Source organism: Danio rerio, chromosome 6 (genome assembly GCF_052040795.2).
Source record: "Danio rerio strain M-AB ecotype USA chromosome 6, GRCz13ab, whole genome shotgun sequence".
NCBI classification, from domain to species: domain Eukaryota; kingdom Metazoa; phylum Chordata; class Actinopteri; order Cypriniformes; family Danionidae; genus Danio; species Danio rerio.
In genome coordinates this window covers 40,735,001-40,756,060 of record NC_141026.1, presented here as the reverse complement: position 1 = coordinate 40,756,060, position 21,060 = coordinate 40,735,001, and the positions used below count along the sequence as shown (strand labels likewise).

Sequence of the window (21,060 nt, the reverse complement as noted above, 5' to 3'; positions counted from 1 at the left end):
CAAAGCACCTTTTTTTTCTTGCTGAAGGCAAAGAGAAAAACGCATATCAAACAATAAATCACGATGCAACGAAAACGGATGTAGGTTGACGGTTTGCGCCCCTCATTAAAATCTCTGTACTTTTAAATTATTCACACGCTCTTGTTTTATTATAGCTGTTGATCCATAGCAACTACAGAAGTTCCAACCAGACAGCGGAATCGCGCATGATCTGTTTATTAAAAAAGAGTTTGCTCGGCTTGTGTTTTTGCAGGTATAACACAATTCCAGCGCTCCTGAAGCAGAAAACCCAAATAAATCAAATTCATTAACTCCGTAATTGATTTCATAATTTTTCATGCTCCAAACTGAATATTTATTTATTTATTTCTTGGTGCAGGTTTTTGCAGGAAGGGATGGAGGCAGAGCTTGGGAGCCTGAGACCAAGGTTGAGCGCATATAAACAGTCTGGCCAGGGGGAAAGTCGCTCTTTAATTACACCACAGAAGAGCTGAGAGCCGTCGGCAAACCCTTCATCACATCAGCACAAGTGGCAGGACCAGGAGGACAGGGTCAAAACCCAATCCAAGAAAAGGAAGAGAGTAAATAAAATGGATAGATTAAATAAATACATAAGGGACCAGAATATTATTGAGAAAAGATAATATTGCAGCTATATCCTCTTAAACCATGCTAGTGATGGAGTTTCAGTTTTTCATACTCAACACGCAGCCAAACAGACTCCGGAAATTTTGAAGATAATAGACGTTAAATTACAGACATTTACTGTAAAATAATGGACGATAAAGTACAGAAATTTCCTTAAAATTGAATTTTCAGTAAATTTCTGTAATTTACTGTCTCATTTTACGGTAAATGTCCGTAATTTAACAACCCTTATTTGACATTTTTTATCCGGCACCCCAGCTTCTGGAAAAAAAAGTGAAATAAAAGATTGTTTTTATAGTGTACACTTAAAACAGTATGCGAGCCGTGCAGTATGTCTGAATTTTTAAAAAATGAAAAATAGTATGCGAAAAATACAATTTCGACAATATTCTGAAGCGCGCAGCTGCTGCACTCTATGATATGTCATGATGCACCGTCAAGAGAATTCATGAATGGGGGTGAATGAAGGTCATGTGATCATGACAAAATGGCGGATTATGTATGTCCGAGATGCATGTATTCATTTTTCTATTATATTAAATATATTCTTTTTGGCTTAGTCCCTTTATTAATGTGGGGTCACCACAGCGGAATTAACCGCCAACTTATCCAGCATATGTTTTACACAGCGAATGCCCTTCCAGCTGCAACCCATCACTGGTAAACACCCATGCACTCTCATTCACACACATACACAACGGACAATTTTAGCTTACCCAATTCACCTGTACCGCATGTCTTTGGACTTGTGGAGGAAACCGGAGCACCCAGAGGAAACCCATGTGAATGCGGGGAGAACATGCAAACTCCACACAGAAATGCCAACTGACCCAGCCGAGGCTCAAACCACCGACCATCCTGCTGTGAGGCGACAGCACTACCGACTGCGCCACCACGTCACAGTTGCATTACTACTACTCTTATTCATACTGTATGGAACATACTTTTCTAACGGTCGAGTAGTAAATTCAAATTCAAATGTAGGGCCTACTGAGTAATAGGCGATTTTGGACCCAGCCTAAGTTTATGTTTAAAGTATATACTCAAAATTGTACCAGTATATGATATTTTTTCTAACTTAACAAATACAGTATTTTGTAATAAAACGCAAAAGAACACATTTAAGCTGGCAACTCTCTCACCATACTCTTATTCATTTTTCTGTCCAAAACCCATTGGTGGCTTAAAGATTGCACTTATCCAAATGATCCAACAGTTCAACCTCTCCTTAATCAAACACACCTGAATCAACTAATCAGAACATTAGAACAGACTCAAAAACTCGAAATGGATGGTCAGATAAGGGAGATATCCAAAACACGTACTGTTGGTGTGTCTCCAGCAACAGGGTTGGGAAACACTGATGTAAAAAATGTGTTTTGTGACCCCACAAAATAAACAATAAAGCATAACATAAAAATGTTCATCCATGTATTATAGCGTCATATTGCACATCGCTGGACTGTTCATATGGAGCCAGATCAGTCTCAAAAATAAAATATTTCAAATATTTAAAATTCATACATGCACAATTCACATTACAAAATCCAATTTGTAAATTCAAAACACAATTCATAAATTCAACACATAATTGGTAAATTAAAAAGTTAAAATCATAAATATTTTCGCCAAATGAATTGGAATTGTCTATTAATGAATCAAGTTTTGATATTTGTGAGATGGATTTGTGTATTTATTAATCATGTTTTGAATTATGAATTGGATTTGTGTATTTATGAATTGCGTTTTTTATTTGTGAATTGAATTTGTCTATTTATGAATTTATTTTGATTGTCCATTTGAGTATTAGTAGACTGTCTGCTTAATATTTGATGATTCTGCTGCTAAACAGATATTTAATTGACTATAAGAAACTTTGCAAGTACATGTCAACTTACAGTAACCCTAACCCCAATCTAATAATCTACTTGGCATGTAGATACAATTTAACTTAAATAAAAAAAAAAACGGACCATCAAAAAAAATAAATAAATGTGTGACCGTGTTTTAAATTTGAAAATTAAATTTGTGTATTAAGAATTGTGTTTTGAACTTATGATTTGGATATGTGAATTTTTAAATCGTGTTTTGAATTTACAAATTGAATTTGTGTATTTATGAATTGCGTTTTAAATTTACGAATTGTGCTTTGAATTTACGAATTGGATTTGTGTATTTACGAATTGTGTTTTGAACTTACGATTTGGATTTGTGTATTTTAAATCGGGTTGTGAATTTACAAGTTGAATTTTTGTATTTATGAATTGGGTTTTGAATTTACGAATTGCGTTTTGAATTTATGAATTGGATTTGTGTATTTACGAATTGTGTTTTGATTTTATGAACTGGATTTATGTATTTTCGAATTGCGTTTTGAATTTACAAAATTAAATTTGTATATTTATGAATTGCGTTTTTAACTTACGAATTGGATTTGTGTATTAAGAATTGTGTCTTGAATTTACGATAGGGATTTGTTTATTTATGAATCGTGTTTTGAACTTCTGAATTGGATTTGTGTATTAACGAATTGTATTTTGAATTTACGTATTTAATTAGTGTATTTACGAATTGTGCTTTGAATTTACGAATTGATTTTGTGCATTTACAAATTGCATTTTAAATTTACGAATAGGATGTGTATTAAGAATTGTGTTTTGAATTTACAAATGGGATTTGTGTACTTATGAATCGTGTTTTGAATTTATGAACTGGATTCGTGTATCAAGAATTGTGTTTTGAACTTATGAATTGGATTTGTGTATTTTTTAAATCATGTTTTGAATTTACCAATGGGATTTGTGTATTTATGAATTTCATTTGAATTTACAAATTGGATTTGTGTATTTTTGAATAGTGTTTTGAATTTGTGAAATGGATTTTGTAAATGTGAATTGTGTTGTGGATGTATGACTGAACTATATTTTGTAAATTTATTATTTTTGTCCATATTCAGCAAATGGACAGATCACAGCACTGTGGTGAAACAAGACAACTGTGAAGAATGTAAAGAGCATGTAGAGAGAAAAAAAAGACTATCCTGACCTTTACAAGAGCATTTAAAGTCGAGTGTGTTGTTGCATGCAGCTATGCAGGAGTGTACGTTTGTTTTGGGTCTCTGTCATTTCAGATTATGATCAGTTACGGAGGTGCGACCCCAGCTTCACTGACCGCAGGCCCAATCCCATGAGCACTCGCTGCAGATTATTAGCCATTTTCACACCGCTCCAGTGTTCAGACATCCACTCTCCTGAGACGCGCTCATAATAGCGCTCATTGTGTTTACTCAGCCGCTCTTCTTACCATCTAACGGCCTTGAGGTGAAGTTTGAAAGCTTGTTGACTTCTGAATGGCAGAACATGTTCACCTTGTCTTGTGGAATTAGAGGAAGCTACTGAAATATTCTTTAGCTGTTTATACAGAAATCAAAGTATAGGTGTAAGGCCCTGACATATTGTACTTGTTGACTTGATTTTGGTCAAAACAAATTGTCACTGTTGACACACTTGTTTTTGTTGGAGCTGCATTGGGGCCTTTTATATTTTACTAAACATATTAGCTTTTTATACATTGTTGATTAATGTTATTAATTACACATTTAATTATGTGACCACCAGGAGCACAAAACCAATCATAAGTGTCACTTTTGTCTTTGTAGGTCATTTCATATTCTGATGATGGTTGATATCAGGGACCACCAAACTTGTTCCTGGAGGTCCGGTGTCCTGCAGATTTTAGCTCCAACCCTAATCAAACACACCTGAACAAGCTAATCAAGGTCTTACTAGGTATACTTGAAAAACCCAGGCAGGTGTGTTGAGGCAAGTTGGAGCTAAACCCTGCAGAGCACTGGACCACCAGGAACGAGATTGGTGATCCCTGGTTTATATAATGATAAATTATATTCTCGGTTAGATCATTCAAACAATAACTTATGTGTTTTCCTCTTTGAAGTACCTCTCTTTTTTTACATGTTAAGTAAGTAGGAATGCACCAATATGGAATTTTTGACTGATACAGATTACCGATAACTATTGATTTAAAGGTCAATAGCTGATATAGGCAGTACAGTGGCTCAGTGGTTAGCATTGTCACCTCAAAGCAAGGTCGCTGGTTGGAGTCCTGGCATTTCTGAGTTTGCATGTTCTCCCCGTGTTGGCGTGGGTTTCCTGGGAGTGCTTCGGGTTCCCCCACAGTCCAAAGACATGTGGTATGAGTGAAATGGGTAAACAAGATTGGCCATAGTGTATGTGTGTTTGATGTCTGGGTGTTTCCCAGTACTGGGTTGCAGCTGGAGGGCTATGCGTTGGTAAATATACTGGATAGGTTGGTGGTTCATTTCGCTGACGTCTGGTTCTCGAATAACTATTCCCGTAATACCAGCACTCATACAGACTCTTCACTCTTGTGTATTACTCCGCCCACATGGAGTGACAGAAGATGAATAACCTCACTACAGTTTGACAAATATTGCAACTGTTAGACAACATAATATACTTTTGAGGCTTTTAAGTGACATTCTAAGTCAATCTCTCTTTTGTATGTTGTAGTGCTGTATTTATACCATAGTAATCTGCTAGTGTTTGCTTTGCTTTGTCTTTTTCTGAATGAATTTTTATGATATCCCGATTGTAACAGAGAAACTCTGGGAAATGTCTCTAGACCAGTGGTCACCAAACTTGTTCCTGGAGGGCCGGTGTCCTGGAGATTTTAACTCCAACCCTAATCAAACACACCTTATCAAGCTAATCAAGGTCTTAATAGGTACACTTTAAACATCCCTACAGGTGTGTTGAGGCAAGTTGGAGTTAAACCCTGCAGGGACACCGGCCCTCCAGGACCAAGATTGGTGACCCCTGCTCTAGACTAATGGCATTTCATGCTGTTCAGCCTTATAATCTTAAAATGTGAGCAAAATCACCTGTTAATCACTTTAGACATTGTGCTAGAATCATTTAAATACTAGTTCTAAAGTGATGTTGGTGAAATTAGCAAAGGTTTGTGCTGTTCTGATGGTCAGCTACAAATGTGAAAGAAAGATGGAAGAAAATAGTTCCTCATACAAAAGAATTTTTAGACTCTCGGTGGCCTGCAGCCTCAAGCCAACACATGCCTCCCTCCAGTGCCGATATACAGCCATATTGCACTTCTACTCATGTGATAACGCTCATATACATACACAAGTATATACAGCAAATATATTCTTTATATTATAGTATATATTCTTTATTTATTTTTTCTTTTATATAAAGTATATACAGTAAATTGCGGTAACACCACAAATTATATTGCAGAAAAACTTAATGCCAGGAAAAACTAAAAGTTATCACAATGCCAGTTAATTCCAATGTTGTGCACCAATTACAAATTCAGGCTGATTCCTGTCTTTACTGAATCTTTAATCAAATAAGCACATCCTTGTTGAAAAAAAAAAAATTCATTTAATTTAAATTTGTGTATTTAAATTTGGAACATGAGATTTGAGTTTTTTATTAGATGGGTGACTTTAAACAAAGACAAAAAAACTCCTGCAGAGGCCTTTCGTTGTTGTTTAATAGTAGCCCAGGAGCACATAATTCAGTAACAAATGCCTTCGGAACAATGATAAACCTATGCCCCCGTGTTGATTTTGTCACTGAAAACAAGACTTGGCTGTTGCACTGCTTTACTTACTGCAGGCCGGAGCTCTAAATGCTGGAACGATGAGCACGATGCTATCAGATAATAGTATCCACCAGGAATGGATTGCATGGCATAAAAGGTTTCCTTAACCGTATAAAGGGGGCATGCAATGCAATTTTACTCCAACTAGAAGTGCTGCACATCGTAATTGTGCTTTCATTTCCCAGGAATGTCTGGGTGCTTTGCATTACATATAGTATAAAATCACCATCTGCACATAACAGCATATATATTCAAGCTTTATGTGCTTTGATGTGTGAACCACAGAAGAGATATAAAAAGTTGCTGACACGGAGAGTTTCTCTTAGCATTATATACTGTACACAAACCAATGTATCTGTACAGATGTCAGATTGCGCATGTTTTTTTTCTGTGCTGAGCTGCAACTCCACAGCATTCAATTTACTTCTATAGGTTTCGTAGCATGTATTTGTCACTTAGATAGAAACAAACTCTCTCTCGTGTGAAATGGATTCATTTGAAGCGATTGATTTGATGGTGGCGCACGAGGAAAACAAGCAAATTAGGTGACCCGAATGAATAAGTGCAATCAGTAAGACTTTCTGAGAATATAAAACACATAATGAGTTTGTCTAATTATCTGAGATAGGTATTAATATAGATCCATCTATTAAGACAGATCAAATATGTCTTGAGGGAGAAAGCAGTACAATGACCTAAATGAAGAAAAGTGTTTAATAATATCCTTTTATTTTGAAAAAGAACGTTTATACAGGGATGCCATAGACAAATGTTTTTTTGCTTCCCCAATGAATCTTATAGTGAATTGATTTGATGAGTAATGGTGGCTGGGCGATTAATTGTAGAGTAGTAAATCTGCTTCGACAGCCAGAGGGCGCGCTATTGAGGAAACTCCAAATACCCACGAAGAAGAATCCCAGGAAATCTCTAAATCAAAACAAAGGCTGTTTCTCAATTCCAACAATGCAGAGAACAGACTTGTGTTCTTGTAGAGACTGTTGTTGTCAGGTTACCTCGAAAGAACGAACTCGGGAGACCTACAATGATGCTACGTTCTTCCTGATGGTCACGTGACCTTCACATAATTTTAACAGAAAATTATTTAAATATTACAGCATCCATACAACAATTTATTGTTTGTTTTCCTTTTTCAAGATATATAACATGCACAAAACCTTACAAATATACAGTGTATGACGTTTATATGGATACACCTTAATAAAATGGAAAGGGTTGGTGATATTAACATCCTGTTTGTGGCACATTAGTTTATGTTAGGGGGCAAACTTTTCAAGATGGGTGGTGACCATGGTGGCCCTTTTGAAGTCAGCTATCTTGAATCCAACTTTTGTTTTTTCAATAGGAAGAGGGTCATTTGACACATCAAACTTATTTGGGAATTTCACAAGACAAACTACGGAGTGCTTGGTTTTAACGTAACTTTCATGAGTTATTTACAAGTTTCTGACCGCTTATAAAATGTGTTCAATGTGCTGCCCATTGTGATGGATTGTCAATGCAACCCTCTTCTCCCACCCTTTCCACACTGATAGCAACACCGCAGGAGAAATGCCAGCACAGGCTTCCAGTATCCATAGTTTCAGGTGCTGGACATTTTGTATCTTCACACCATCGACAAGAAAGATAGTGGGGCCATTCTTCATCAATGGAAACCTCAAGGCCACTGGATATTTGACATTGCTACATGATGATGTGTTTCCCTCTTTATGCACTAAAGCTGGCACATTCCCTGAGTTTTTCCAGCAAGATGGTGCACCACCACATTATGGGTATCAGGTCCGAGAATTCCTAGATGAACAGTTTCCTGAAAAGTGGATTAGTCATTGTGGGCCAGTTGAATGGCCCCCAAGGTCTCCCGATCTGACTCCCTTAGACTTTTATCTTTGGGGTCATCTGAAGCCAATTATCTATAATGTGAAGATACAAGATGTCCAGCACCTGAAACTACGGATACTGGAAGCCTGTGCTGGCATTTCTCCTGCGGTGTTGCTATCAGTGTGTGAAGAATGGAAGAAGAGGGTTGCATTGACAATCCAACAAAACGGGCAGCACATTGAACACATTTTAAGTGGTCAGAAACTTGTAAATAACTCATGAAAGAAAAAAGTTACATTAAAACCAAACACACTTGTTTGTCTTGTGAAATTTCCAATAAGTTTGATGTGTCAAATGAACCTCTTCCTATTGAAAAAAAAAGAAAAGTTGGATTCAAGATGACTGACTTCAAAAGGGGCCACCATAGTCACCACCCATCTTGAAAAATTTGCCCCCTCACATATACTGATGTGCCAAAAACAGGACGTTAGTATCACCAACCATTCCCATTTTATTAAGGTGTATCCATATAAATGGCCCACACTGTACTTTGCACAATACAAATAAAACAGATTTATTTACGAATTTCAGCAAATAAACACCCTTAATGTGTTTTTGCCCTCATTAAGATTTTGATGTTAATGTTTACTTTCACCGTTTCATTTAAGGAAACTCCTGAGATAAAAAAGTTATCTCTAAACTTTAAGAATAAATCTTTGTAAAATTGAGCCACAATGACATCTGGGACTTCTCAAGCAAGTTTTGCTCTCAAGTCTGCATCGATGCATTCCCGATATTAAGAATCCAGACTCTTTCACGCGTCTTCTGTTGTTGCAGTCTTGAGGTTTAAAACGGAATTGTGGACACAAGGAAAAAAAGAATGATTATTAAAGAATATTGAGAAACAGCCTAAATAAAGAAGAGTTTAAACTACATTGATTCAATGTGACTAATTTTCACACGACTATAGACTTATTTGTAGGGGTGTAACGATACACTCAGCTCACGATACAATGTGTATCACGACATAATGTTCACAATTCGATATGTATCTTGATATTTGGAATGAAAATCTAAAATTAAACTGAAATGCAAATTTTATTTAAAAAAAATTAATTACCAAGTAAACTATTTTTTATGTATTTCTTTTGTTTCAACTTGTTAAACTGAACCTTCTTTAACAAAATAAATTAAACGGGACTGTCTCTGGAAAATAAAACAATTAAAAAACTTCTTATAAAATCTTATTGAAATGATTCAATTCAATTGAATTTAACAGTAAGAGCTTAAGGCTTTGCTTGGTCACTTTTTTGTGTGTGCAAAAAAAAAAAAAAAAAAAAATATCTACATTTCCAGTTAATCAGCAGTTCTATTAAATAATCCTGAACATATGTGTATCTGTCTAAGAGGTTTTTATGGATGGCTGTGTTCATGTTGGGCATGATGAGTGACAGGGTGGCCGTCTTTTTATTACACAGGACAGTCGTGGCTCTTTTCAGCAGTTTAGGCAGGTTTACTATTTCTTCGGCGTCGCTGATGTCGGCACTATCAAGTGTATCATGTTGACGTGCATTTTTGTGTACCTCTGTAGTAAAAAGAGTTCATGCTCGTCGTAATCATAACTCTAAAATGGGATATGATTATTTAAATCATGTGCACGCTTTCGGTTTCATTTCCACTGCTGTTCATACTTCCCACGCGGCTACTGAACGATCAGTCTGTTCCACAAACTGAATGTTGTTTACTACTTTATTACCTGTTAGTCACAACCTGCAGGTTCTGTTCACTGAAGCAGACGCGCACGATTTTGAGCTGATGGGCCATCCTCTATTTCAACTCCACTTATGTTGGTCTGCTAACATTACTGCTGCTGCAATCTGAACTCACGTGCGACAGCAGGTGGAACGTAGCTCACATGCAAACAGCTCAACTAATAAGTGAAAACGGACGTCATATCGTAATAAAATCATCATAACGCCACGATGCATATTGTGACATTTTTGCATCGCAATAAATCGTACAACGATAAATCGTTACACCCCTACTTATTTGACAAGTGAGTTTGGAGTAAAGGCTGATTTATACTTCTGCGTCGAGTGACCCATAGCACCTGCCTTGCGTGTAGTCATGCATTTATACTTCTGCGCGCTGTTTCTGTTGCTCTGCAATAACACTTCCAAAACACTAGCTGTCAGTAGGATTTTATGTTCCTCCATGTCAACTTTCTTTGCAGGTTTTTTGTTTTTTTTTCTGAATGTTATCTTAATGTACAAGTACCTACTTTACAACACTACCTTGATTTACGAAAAACTCACGTATACAGAGGCGGGAACTGGCGGGCGTGCAACAACTTTAGTCATAAGATAACACAAAACAAAAGTTCCCATCTGGAGCTCTTTCACGAGACTCGACTCTTGTAAACACTTGCTTCAACCGGCTTTCGGCTATCAGCACTTGCGTTAGTTACTTGAAGGTAAGCTACTTTTTGTGAGAAGTGCATGTCATCAACGGTGAGGTGCATGTCAGCAACAGTGAGGGGTATGCCAGGCTGCACCAGAACATACGCCTGCACTTGACGCAGGAGTATAAAACAGCCTTAAAACATGGGAATTTGTAAATAAATGCTTATTTTTCTTTTTTTTAAATACCCTACAATATAAAAGGTCCTAATAAACTAAACACTTTAGCCTGTTAAACATAACAGCTTGATATATAGTAACTGAAAGTTAGGAAATCTCACCTTTTCTTCACTGTATATAAATATGCATTGATTCTCATTAGTTACTATAGTTATTCAGTGAAAAGTAGCGAACGGATCTCTCATTTTATTAGATAAAATAGTTGTCACTTTAAGACAGAATGCACAGATCTCTAAACATCAACATTTGATTATTTTCCAAACTCTTTATGCTCATTTTTACATATTTTAAATGTGCCTTAACACACAATCAAATCCCAAACCCACTCCTTTTCAATAACATTTTCAGAAGCTGCTCTGAGATCAGCAAAGACGATAAATATGGGAGAAATACGGGAAAATATTAAAACAGGATGATAACGAGGTAAAATGGTAAATTATGAGAAAATATGGGAAAAATTAGATGACAGGTATAGTAAATCATGTCTTGTTTTCCAGCATTCACTATACAAAGCCATAGCTCAAGACATGCAAATATAGCTGTCTTTTCATGGAACGATTATCTCCATTTCATTTCCACCCGATTAAATTCAATGAATGTTCAATTTTGTATAGGTTATCATTGTTCAAAAGTGTAGCAAATGCTGCAACATCTAAAAGCACATGCTGGAGATTTACCAGAACTTGTGAAATGCACATGAAAAATCGCTTTCAATTAATCATCAGCTCATATCCTATATTGCTTTTTATTTGCGTTTTATTTGGCTGTTTGCTAATATTCTGTGAGCAAAGAGGCTTACAGGCATATAAGCAGACTTTGAGCACAAACAGCCAACATATGAAAAACCAAGCAAGAGCATATTGATTCCTCACAATAAAGCCCCAAGCAGCAGCAGCAGCAGCAGCAGCAGCACAAGACTCGAGGGATTGATTGAAGGAATCCCCGGTTCACAGCAAACCCTTAAGGTGGCAATCGATCATCCATCTGCACATAGTGATGCTCTCTCACCTAAAGTTTGACCATAGCGCTTTTCCCTAAAGTCAGGTTATTTTAGAGATGACTTTAATAGTGGTTCCCCTATGATCCGACTCAATATCCAGAAAAATGTTCAGAGGGACACATCTTATCCTGACCTACTCACATGCTCTTTCACAGCAAACGGGATGTTATATATACACTGGAGATCAAAATTGGACATAACTCACAATTTCAAAGTCACCCAGTAGTAGTTTTATTTTAGTGATCATATAACAAGTAAATGAGCAGTTTTTAAGAATATTTAATGAGTTAAATATATAATTACATATATTTAAAAACAAAACAAAACACTGATTAAAATGAGCAGTTTCAGAAAGCTCAAAGTTATGGGTGTTAATTTGCACCTGTTCGTAAATTCCTTCAGTGAACTGACAATCCTCATTTAACTTTAAAGGGGGCCTATAATGCTCCTTTTTACAAGACTAAAATAAGTGTCTGATGTCCCTAGAGTATGCATGTGAAGTTTCATCTGAAAATACCCCACAAATTATGTTCTATAACTTTTTGAAACTGTCTCTTTCATGGCCCGTTTGAGTAATGCGGTACGGTACAGGTCACCTTTATCAGGTGTGCGTTTCCACTGCCAAAAGAGTGCCAATGGTACCAAACGTCTGCAATTATGTAATAAAAATAAATAAACGCAACATATATGAACACATACAGATCCTTACAGTCTCCGATATGTTACCAATTACAGAAAAATTCACACAGCAAACATTTAGTCCTTATTTGGGTTCAAAAATAACACACAAGATATAGCAATCAGTCAGTGCAAACCTCTCATCTGTATCTTTAATCTTCACCAGCACATGTAACCTCTTGATAGAAAGTGATTCCGTCATTCCGAGTTCATAATAGTCCAAAAGGTAAAGATAATAGTTAGACATGGCAGTTTGCTCATGTTTTAGGTTGCTGAAATGATCAGTTGCTCCTTTGCATTGTTTAGGCTTCTCCTTTGTTTTTTCACGCTTCACTCGTGCATTTTTTTGTTTCTGAAAGGATCGGATGTCTGAAGCACTTCAATAATCATGCGCACATTATTATCATCAGCTCAAGAAGTTAGTGATTTCAAATATAGACGCATGACAAGCACAAGTGAGAAATCGAAACCTGTCGCACTTAGACGGCCTTGTAAACAACTATGGGTCACAGGGTTGATTCTGCTCTTCTTCTTGGCTTTGTGGCTGTTCATCAAGACGACGCCAAGGTTTGCTTGAGCTTGGGTTGACCATGGCTCGTTTTGTATGTATATATTATTACGGTGTAATGTCTCAGCTGTGTATTTAAAACATGGCACTTTTTTCATTCTCCTGCTTGTGCACAAGCTAGTGATGTATCTTTGTAAACCAATAGCGTTCAGCTACGCATCTTGCTCCGCCTTTTAATATCCTTTTGTTGTGCTATTTACCCTTTTGAAAGGGTAGAAGTGGTCCAGTAGTGGTCACTTATAGGTACCTTTTGACAGTGGAAATGGCCATACAAGCATACCAAACCGTATCGTAATGTACCACTTAGTAGAAATGGACCATTAGGCTTTGATCCTAACTGTGCCATTTTAGTGACTTTCGCTTTAAATTCAAATGAGATTTTTTTCAAAAGAGGGTGGAGCTACAAATGCCTGTGTCAGCATAGTGGCAGATTCAAAAATGTCCTACCCTAATGAGGGAGTGATCATTACTAATGGGCGAGGCTTTCTCCGTCTGATGATGTGTACAAAGTGAGAATGTCAATAAAAGTGTTTCTGCAGAATGCTTATAAGTCTGATAAAAAAATATATGACATTTTTACCATCAGAAACTAGTTTTAGAGTTCACACTTAGCTGATGATTGATTATAAAGTGTGTAAAGAAGAGGGCCCTGAGCTTATAAGATCCTCAAGCCCTGGGCTCCCTCAGGTTTGCAGGGCAAGAGGGGATTTTGAGTTCAGGTAGGTCTCAAGAACTGTCTTAACTTATTTATGAATAATGACAGATTATACGGATAGATATAAAGCAGTGGTCACCAAACTTGTTCCTGGAGGGCCGGTGTCCTGCAGATTTTAGCTCCAACCCTAATCAAACACACCTGAACAAGCTAATCAAGGTCTTACTAGGTATACTTGAATCATCCAGGCAGGTGTGTTGAGGCAAGTTGGAGCTAAACCCTGCTGGTACACCGGCCCTCCAGGACCGAGATTGGTGACCCCTGATATAAAGAGATATTCTGCTTATATAGAGATTGTCTATGTGCCAATTTCATTCATTCATTTTCTTGTCGGCTTAGTCCCTTTATTAATCTGGGGTCGCCACAGCGGAATGAACCGCCAACGTATCCAGCAAGTTTTTACGCAGCGGATACCCTTCCAGCCGCAACCCATCACTGGGAAACATCCACACACACATTCACACACACACTCATACACTGCGGACAATTTAGCCTACCCAATTCACCAGTACCGCATGTCTGTGGACTGTGGGGGAAACCGGAGCACCCGGAGGAAACCCATGCGAAGGCAAGGAGAACATGCAAACTCCACACAGAAACGCCAACTGAACCGAGGTTCGAGCCAGCGACCTTCTTGCTGTGAGGCGACAGCAATATCTACTGCACCACTGTCTCGCCTATGTGCCAATTTGGTACAGTCAATCAAGATGAAGATAAAGGAGGTAAGAAACTATGGTTATTTATAGAGTTAAAGGAATAATCTGATTGGTAAATCATGTGTTAGCTAATGTGGGACCAGCTGTGGTCAATCCTCAATCAAACACATGATCCTCTCGAAATTAGTTCATGAATAAACTTTACTTATATTCACAGACTGTTGCAAACTGTGTTTACACCCCTTATAAAAATGATTTTTGCTTAATAGGTCCCCATTAATTTAACAATAATTTAGTTTCTACTTTTTAGAATGTTATGTTTGGGGTAGGCCTTAAAGTAGACCTTTTCTGAAAACTAAAACGTAGCCACTAATTTGCCAAAATTAGGATTTTTGTTTTTCTTTTTCCCTCAAATATTTGTTTTATTTTAGTATGGTCTATCATTATTTCCTCCTCTGAGAAAGCATCTTTGAATCCAAAGTAGTTTAATCCTGGATGAAATGAAGCTGTTAGAGGTAATTTACTTTGAGAAAAAAATCTCTTACAGTCCAAGCACATCCTGGATAGAAATGAGCCCAAAACTACTTCAGAAACAAGACGCTAAGTTTAAAGTGGGATATTGTAGCTATTCTCGTCTCAAAAATGTCCAGTCCATCACGCAACATCATGTGGAGGCTGATTGAAGGCAAAATTGGGCCTGAAACCAAACGCAGTGTTTTTCTTCCTTCATTTCTTTGAAAGAGAGGCTGCATCAAAAGTACATAGGAAGAAAAAAAATCTATTCCCTGTGTCACAAAGAGAGACTTTAATGAGCTGGCCGATCTCTCGCTCTCTCAGCCACTCCTGAACTGAGATAAACTGTGTCAATCTGGCAAGAGAAATCACAGGGAATTTATTCTGTGCAGATTTTTGAAGTTGTGCATCTCTATTTCATACACATGCCATGGATTTCATTCTGAAAAGCAGTGGCAGCTGTCTGAAGCCTCAGAGTACCATACATCTGTTCAAAATCTTCTAAGGCAACATTGTACACTAGCTGGCTCACAAGGAGCAAGAATGTACATTTATGCATGTATGTCCATGTATATATGTATTCTCTATTCTATTGTATATTATAAAATGTACATGTAATTTACACCTGGGATGGCAAAGCAGTTACTTCAACCCTTCAGTGAGAACGTTTACATGGACAAGAATAATCTGAGTTTAATATAATTAAGACAGTACTTTGATTAAGAGTCTATCATGTAAATAGTGATTTTTGATTACCTTAATTTGACTAAAGTCATAATGGAACTGAACAGAAATCAAATTAAGACATGTGGAGTATGCTGATTTTAGTTGCATTATTGAGGTAAGTACAGACATGTAAACACCTTAATCAAACTATTACCGACATGTAGATTTGTCGTCGCATTTTGCGAGAGGATATTTCATACACACTGTTTGACGGTATTCAGATTAAAGCAAATAATTCGATTACGGATGTCCATGTGAACATAGTAATTGTCATATTGCTTTATAAATCATTTGATATGGTAATCGAGAAACATTACTTAACATTTTTAACATTAAAATATTCATATTTATGAGATACATGACCTTTTATGGAAACCACAACATATTTATTAGAAGAAAATTAAATGAAATGTTTTTATTTACATATTTACATTTCCGACTTTTTTGATGCCAAAAATATGCAGTATCTAAGGATTTATAAGCTGTGAGTTTGAAAATGTTAAATGTTAATAATTGTTTAGTTGTATAAAGATCTGGTAACATTCCTTCCAAATTTCAAATAACAAAAATCAATCGTTGTAATACTTTATTTACTGCTCGAAATAAAACACATTTTTCTTTGTTGTGATTGAAAATTAATGTTATTCTACAAAATATTGTACCCGTCTAAAACTGAAAATAAACATGAAAGCATCTTTTAGACCAAATATAATATTATGCAAAAATATGCCAATATTTTCTTTATTTTTTAATGTGTACATTTGTAAAAATCCGTTTTACTCAAATAAAATACTATGCAAAGAAGAAAGTTATAACTGAATGAAACTGTTGTATTCTACTCAAATGACCACGAATTTGCTGTGTCCAGTGATAATGAGGATGGATGGCAGTGCTGAGAGAAGCATTTTGTTCTTACTCAGTGTCTTCTAACTAATGATTGAAAAATACCTTTCCTGCTCTTGGGTCAGCAGATGGATGCTGCAGGGTAACAAATGCAATAAATCAGAGTCCATCATGTATTTATCAGATTAATGGTCCATTCGTTTCCTCCATCTGTGAGAACAGAGAGCTTTTTTTGACTTGTAACCCTGCAGTCAAAGCCCAACACTAACATTTTGCCACACCTGCTAAAGGCCAGTGAATTATTTAGACATTCATTGGTGATTATTAAAAAGCAGGCAGGACCAATTAGGGAAACACACCTTATTGCAATTATTATTATATTAATATTTGTTATTTGCCAATAAAAACATATATACTGTATATATACAATATTTGTGACATTCAGCAAACTCTCACCAGGCTATGTAACTTTTTGTGTATTGTCAGAAAAGTGGATCATTTGTACAAATTCTTCTGAATGAGCTGAGATAGGTCTCGAGAGCTCCTCAATTTTTTTTGTTTGGCCTATTCCTTGATATTTAGGGGTTGCCACAGTGGAATGAACTGCCAACAATATTAGCATATGGTTATGCAGTGAATGCCAAGTACTAAAACACTATACTGTGCCAATTTGGTTTATTTAATTCACTTTGGACTGTGGGAGGAAACCGGAGTACCCGGAGGAAACCCATGCAAGCATGTAAACTCCACACAGAAACACCAACTAGCTCAGCTGGGACTCGAACCAGCAACCTTCTTGCTGTGAGGCAACAGTGCTAACCACTGAGGCGCCGTGCCGCCCTGTCCTGGATTAATCCTGGATTGAGAAACTCTTCGTGGCGAAGATGACTAAGGTGAGGATATCTGGTTATTTATGTGTGTTTGGATTTGTCTGATTGGTAAATCATATGATAGCCAATGCAGGACCAGCTGTGGTCAATCATAAGCACGTGATCCTCTCGAAATTAGTTCATAAATAAACTTCACTTATGCTTTTGAATTACATTATAGGACCTTGATCTTTCTTCCAACAACTTTTAACCTTAAAATGTGCAAAAAAAGTGACTTTTATTAACATTTTTATTAGTTTAATGTGATATATTGTCTGGTAAAAACAACCTTATAATAAACTGCCAGTAGATTTTACATACTTGCTCCTCTATATATTTTTTCTTATATATTATATTATTTCAAACTAAAGTGTCCTAAAATGTCACCGTTAAACTGTAGAGTTGATTTTTCAACATCAAAAGACAACAGAACAGGGATCAAGGTCCTATAATGCAATTCACAACCGTAAATAAATGTAAAACACATGTGAATCACAAAATATGGAAACTGTCAATTAACAGATTTTTTTTTAAAGTGTAAGTATTTCATAATATTTTAATATATATGATACTACCAAAAATATTAAATATTTAACAAAAACAACAAAGTTAATTAAATTTTTTTTGTGTTTTTGTCTGTCAATTTTTTTCCACTGTATTGTTACAAACAGTGACTATGATCATTTTCTAGCTGTTCCAAAACACTGAAAACACTTATTCGAGGATTCAAGGATTTTTTTGTCATTCCAAAACAACATGGCAACATGGGCCAGAATGAAAGTAAGTAGTAAAGCAACATAACTCAAGAACATATTAAGTGCAAATACTGCATCGATAAAAAGCAGAAGTCAAAGTGCAAGTATTACATCTATAAGATTCGTCACTTAAAAAGTTTAATCACAATTTAATCAAGTGATCAAAATGTCATAGTGCTGAACAACTTCCTAACATATTTAAACATCTTTGCAATTTGATCACTTTGTACCATATCAAATTCTCAGACATTGTTTTAATACAGTAGTCTACAGGCGAGGAACGTCATTATATATATTCCATACAGCAGATTAACTAATAAAATAAACTAAATGAATTAGCACAAAGAAAAACGCATTTACAAGTTTTCAATCAACTATTTTCACACTGGATGAAAAATTCAGTTTGAGCTATTTTGTGGAATCTTGCAGAGGATTCATGCAGTTTGCTTTTAATCTGACTAAAATGAGAACAAGGTTATTTTGGGACAAGGTTTTGAATCTGATTCTCTGCTAAAAACTGCTGCTCTGCTAATTACAGTACATGGTCCACGATGATATTATATTAACACTATTGGGACAATACTCTGATTAAAAATTTATTATGGAAACAGAGATTTTTGATTACCTTAATCAGGCTAAAGTCTTACACGAAGTAAACACAAATCAAAGTAAGTATGGAGTATGTTTATTTTAGTTACTGTACATTATTTAAGATCATAATACACACTACATCACACTACTACTATTGCATAAGACCTTTTACGCAACAAAAAAAGGGTCTTTAAGCAAGAATCTTAATTTACTATGTTCTGTCTGTACAGCATGTCAAATAATCAAATCACTTTATCAATCACAAATCACAATAAAAAAAAATCTCGTAAATTGTATATGGTATCATAATGAAGACAGTTTATATTGATATGTGAAACTCTGGAGGGAAGTTGGATGGATGTAATGACAATGTAGTGGCATAAATCAATCTATTTATTATACAACGCTACATTAAAATATCCGTAAATTAGCAGTTTTCCATATTTTGTGATTGTTTTTTAATTTTCCCCTATTCATTTATGCTGTTAAATGCATTATGGGACCTTTATCTTTCTTCCAACAACTTTTAATCTTGAAAAGTTGGAAAAAGTAGTAAAGTGTAATAGTGTAAAGTGATGTATTGTCTGGGTTGGTGTATATTTGGTGTAAAAAACTGCTAGTACATCTTGTTATTTTAAAAGACTTGCTTCTCTATGTATTATTTCGTATATTATTTCAAACTACTAAAATGTCAATAAAATTCACTTTGTGAAACTGTAGAGTTGAATATTCAACATCAAAAGTCAACAGAGCAGAGATCAAAATCCTATAATGAAATTCAAAACTGTAAATAAACAGAAAGCACAAAAGCTGTTAATTAACAGGTAGTTTTTACAGTGTATCTCATGGTAATTCATTACTTTTGATTTAGAGGCTAATTCATATGAATTTGTACAATTCAATCTGGTTAAGGGAGGTGTTTGGTACCACTGTAGGAAAGAAAAATGATCATATGCTTTTGTTTATATGGTAAAACATGTCTTTTTCACCAAGAAGGTCCAAACTGACTCCAAGACTGATTAGATCAGGGCCTGGTGTGTGGACTTTGGGGGTTTTACGATGTGGTCACATGTTGATTGGTCAGTTTGTCTCAGTATTTGGGCTTTGGTCACATGGTCAAGAAAGAGACAGGTATAAAACAGGTGGTAAACTATTTTCCTGCTCTGTTCCTTTCCTGCTCTGGAGAAACATTATTTTACATTTAAGCTGGGTACAATTATTATCATGTTTTTATCATTTCATATTTTATTATTTTTACAGTTACTTGTAACTAATTCAGGTGTAACCGTAGATAATTACTGTCATTAAATCAATTAATTTTCAAGTATTTGTCATTTACTTTTGATTTAACAACAACACTTAATTGCTCCATATTGCAATAAAATACAATCACATAATAGCAATGCTCTCCCACATATTTAAGCTATCAATGCTGTTATGCTGCCCTTATTGTGTTTTTTTAATGTAAGATTTCAGAATGATGGTTTGACTAGAAATATATATATCATAACTTTTTAGTTGTTTCGTAGAACTACAGTTCGAACTGCTGTAGTTAAAATACCATTCTTTACACCAAGTCAAAATAAATAATTGCATTTTTTAAAACTTGTATCAATATGGATTAGCCACTAAACTGGCAAAACATGAAATAGTTATGTTTCATCTTTAGATCAAGCTGGTATTATAACATACAAAATGGGAACATTTTAATTATTCTCCAACCCTGAATCAGAAAAAGTTGGGACAGTATGGAAAACACAAATGAAAAAAGAGAAAGAAGTGATTTTTTAATTTACATTGCCTTGTATTTCATTGCAGACAAAACAACAGCACATTATTTAAATTTTTATTTTATTTTTATTTTTATTTAAATAAACACATTCCAATTTTGGTTCTTGAAACACATTTTATAAAAATTTGGAATAGTAAAACATTTACCACTTTATAATGTTGCTATTCTTTTTCTAACACTTAAAATATGTTTAGGGAGTGAAGACGCCAAGTAATGAAGTGTTTCAGTTTTAATTTTGACTCATTATTCCTGCACACAAGTCTTAAGTCAGTCAACATTACGGGGTTTTCGTTGTCGCATTTTGCACTTCAAAATGTGCCACACATTCTCTATTGGAGACAGGTCAGGACTGCAGACAGGCCAGTCAAGTACCTGTAGCCCCTTCCTCCACAGCCAGGACTAGATATTGCTTGATAATAATAGCAGGTTGGCGTGACAAACCCTGGCTTTTGGATTTGTTGCTGGTAATAGTATGATCCTTTTCTTTTTTGGTCCATAGCACATGGTGTCCATTTCTCCCCAAAAATATCAAAAATACTGATTCATCTGACCACAGTACACATCTTC

General features: G+C 35.7%; 1 long non-coding RNA gene across 1 annotated transcript in view; it reads right to left on the bottom strand.

Annotated features, from left to right (window-relative positions):
* Positions 1-21,060, bottom strand: part of LOC147836433 (uncharacterized) — a 62,261-nt gene that overhangs the window by 2,698 nt on the left and 38,503 nt on the right. The window lies entirely within an intron of this gene.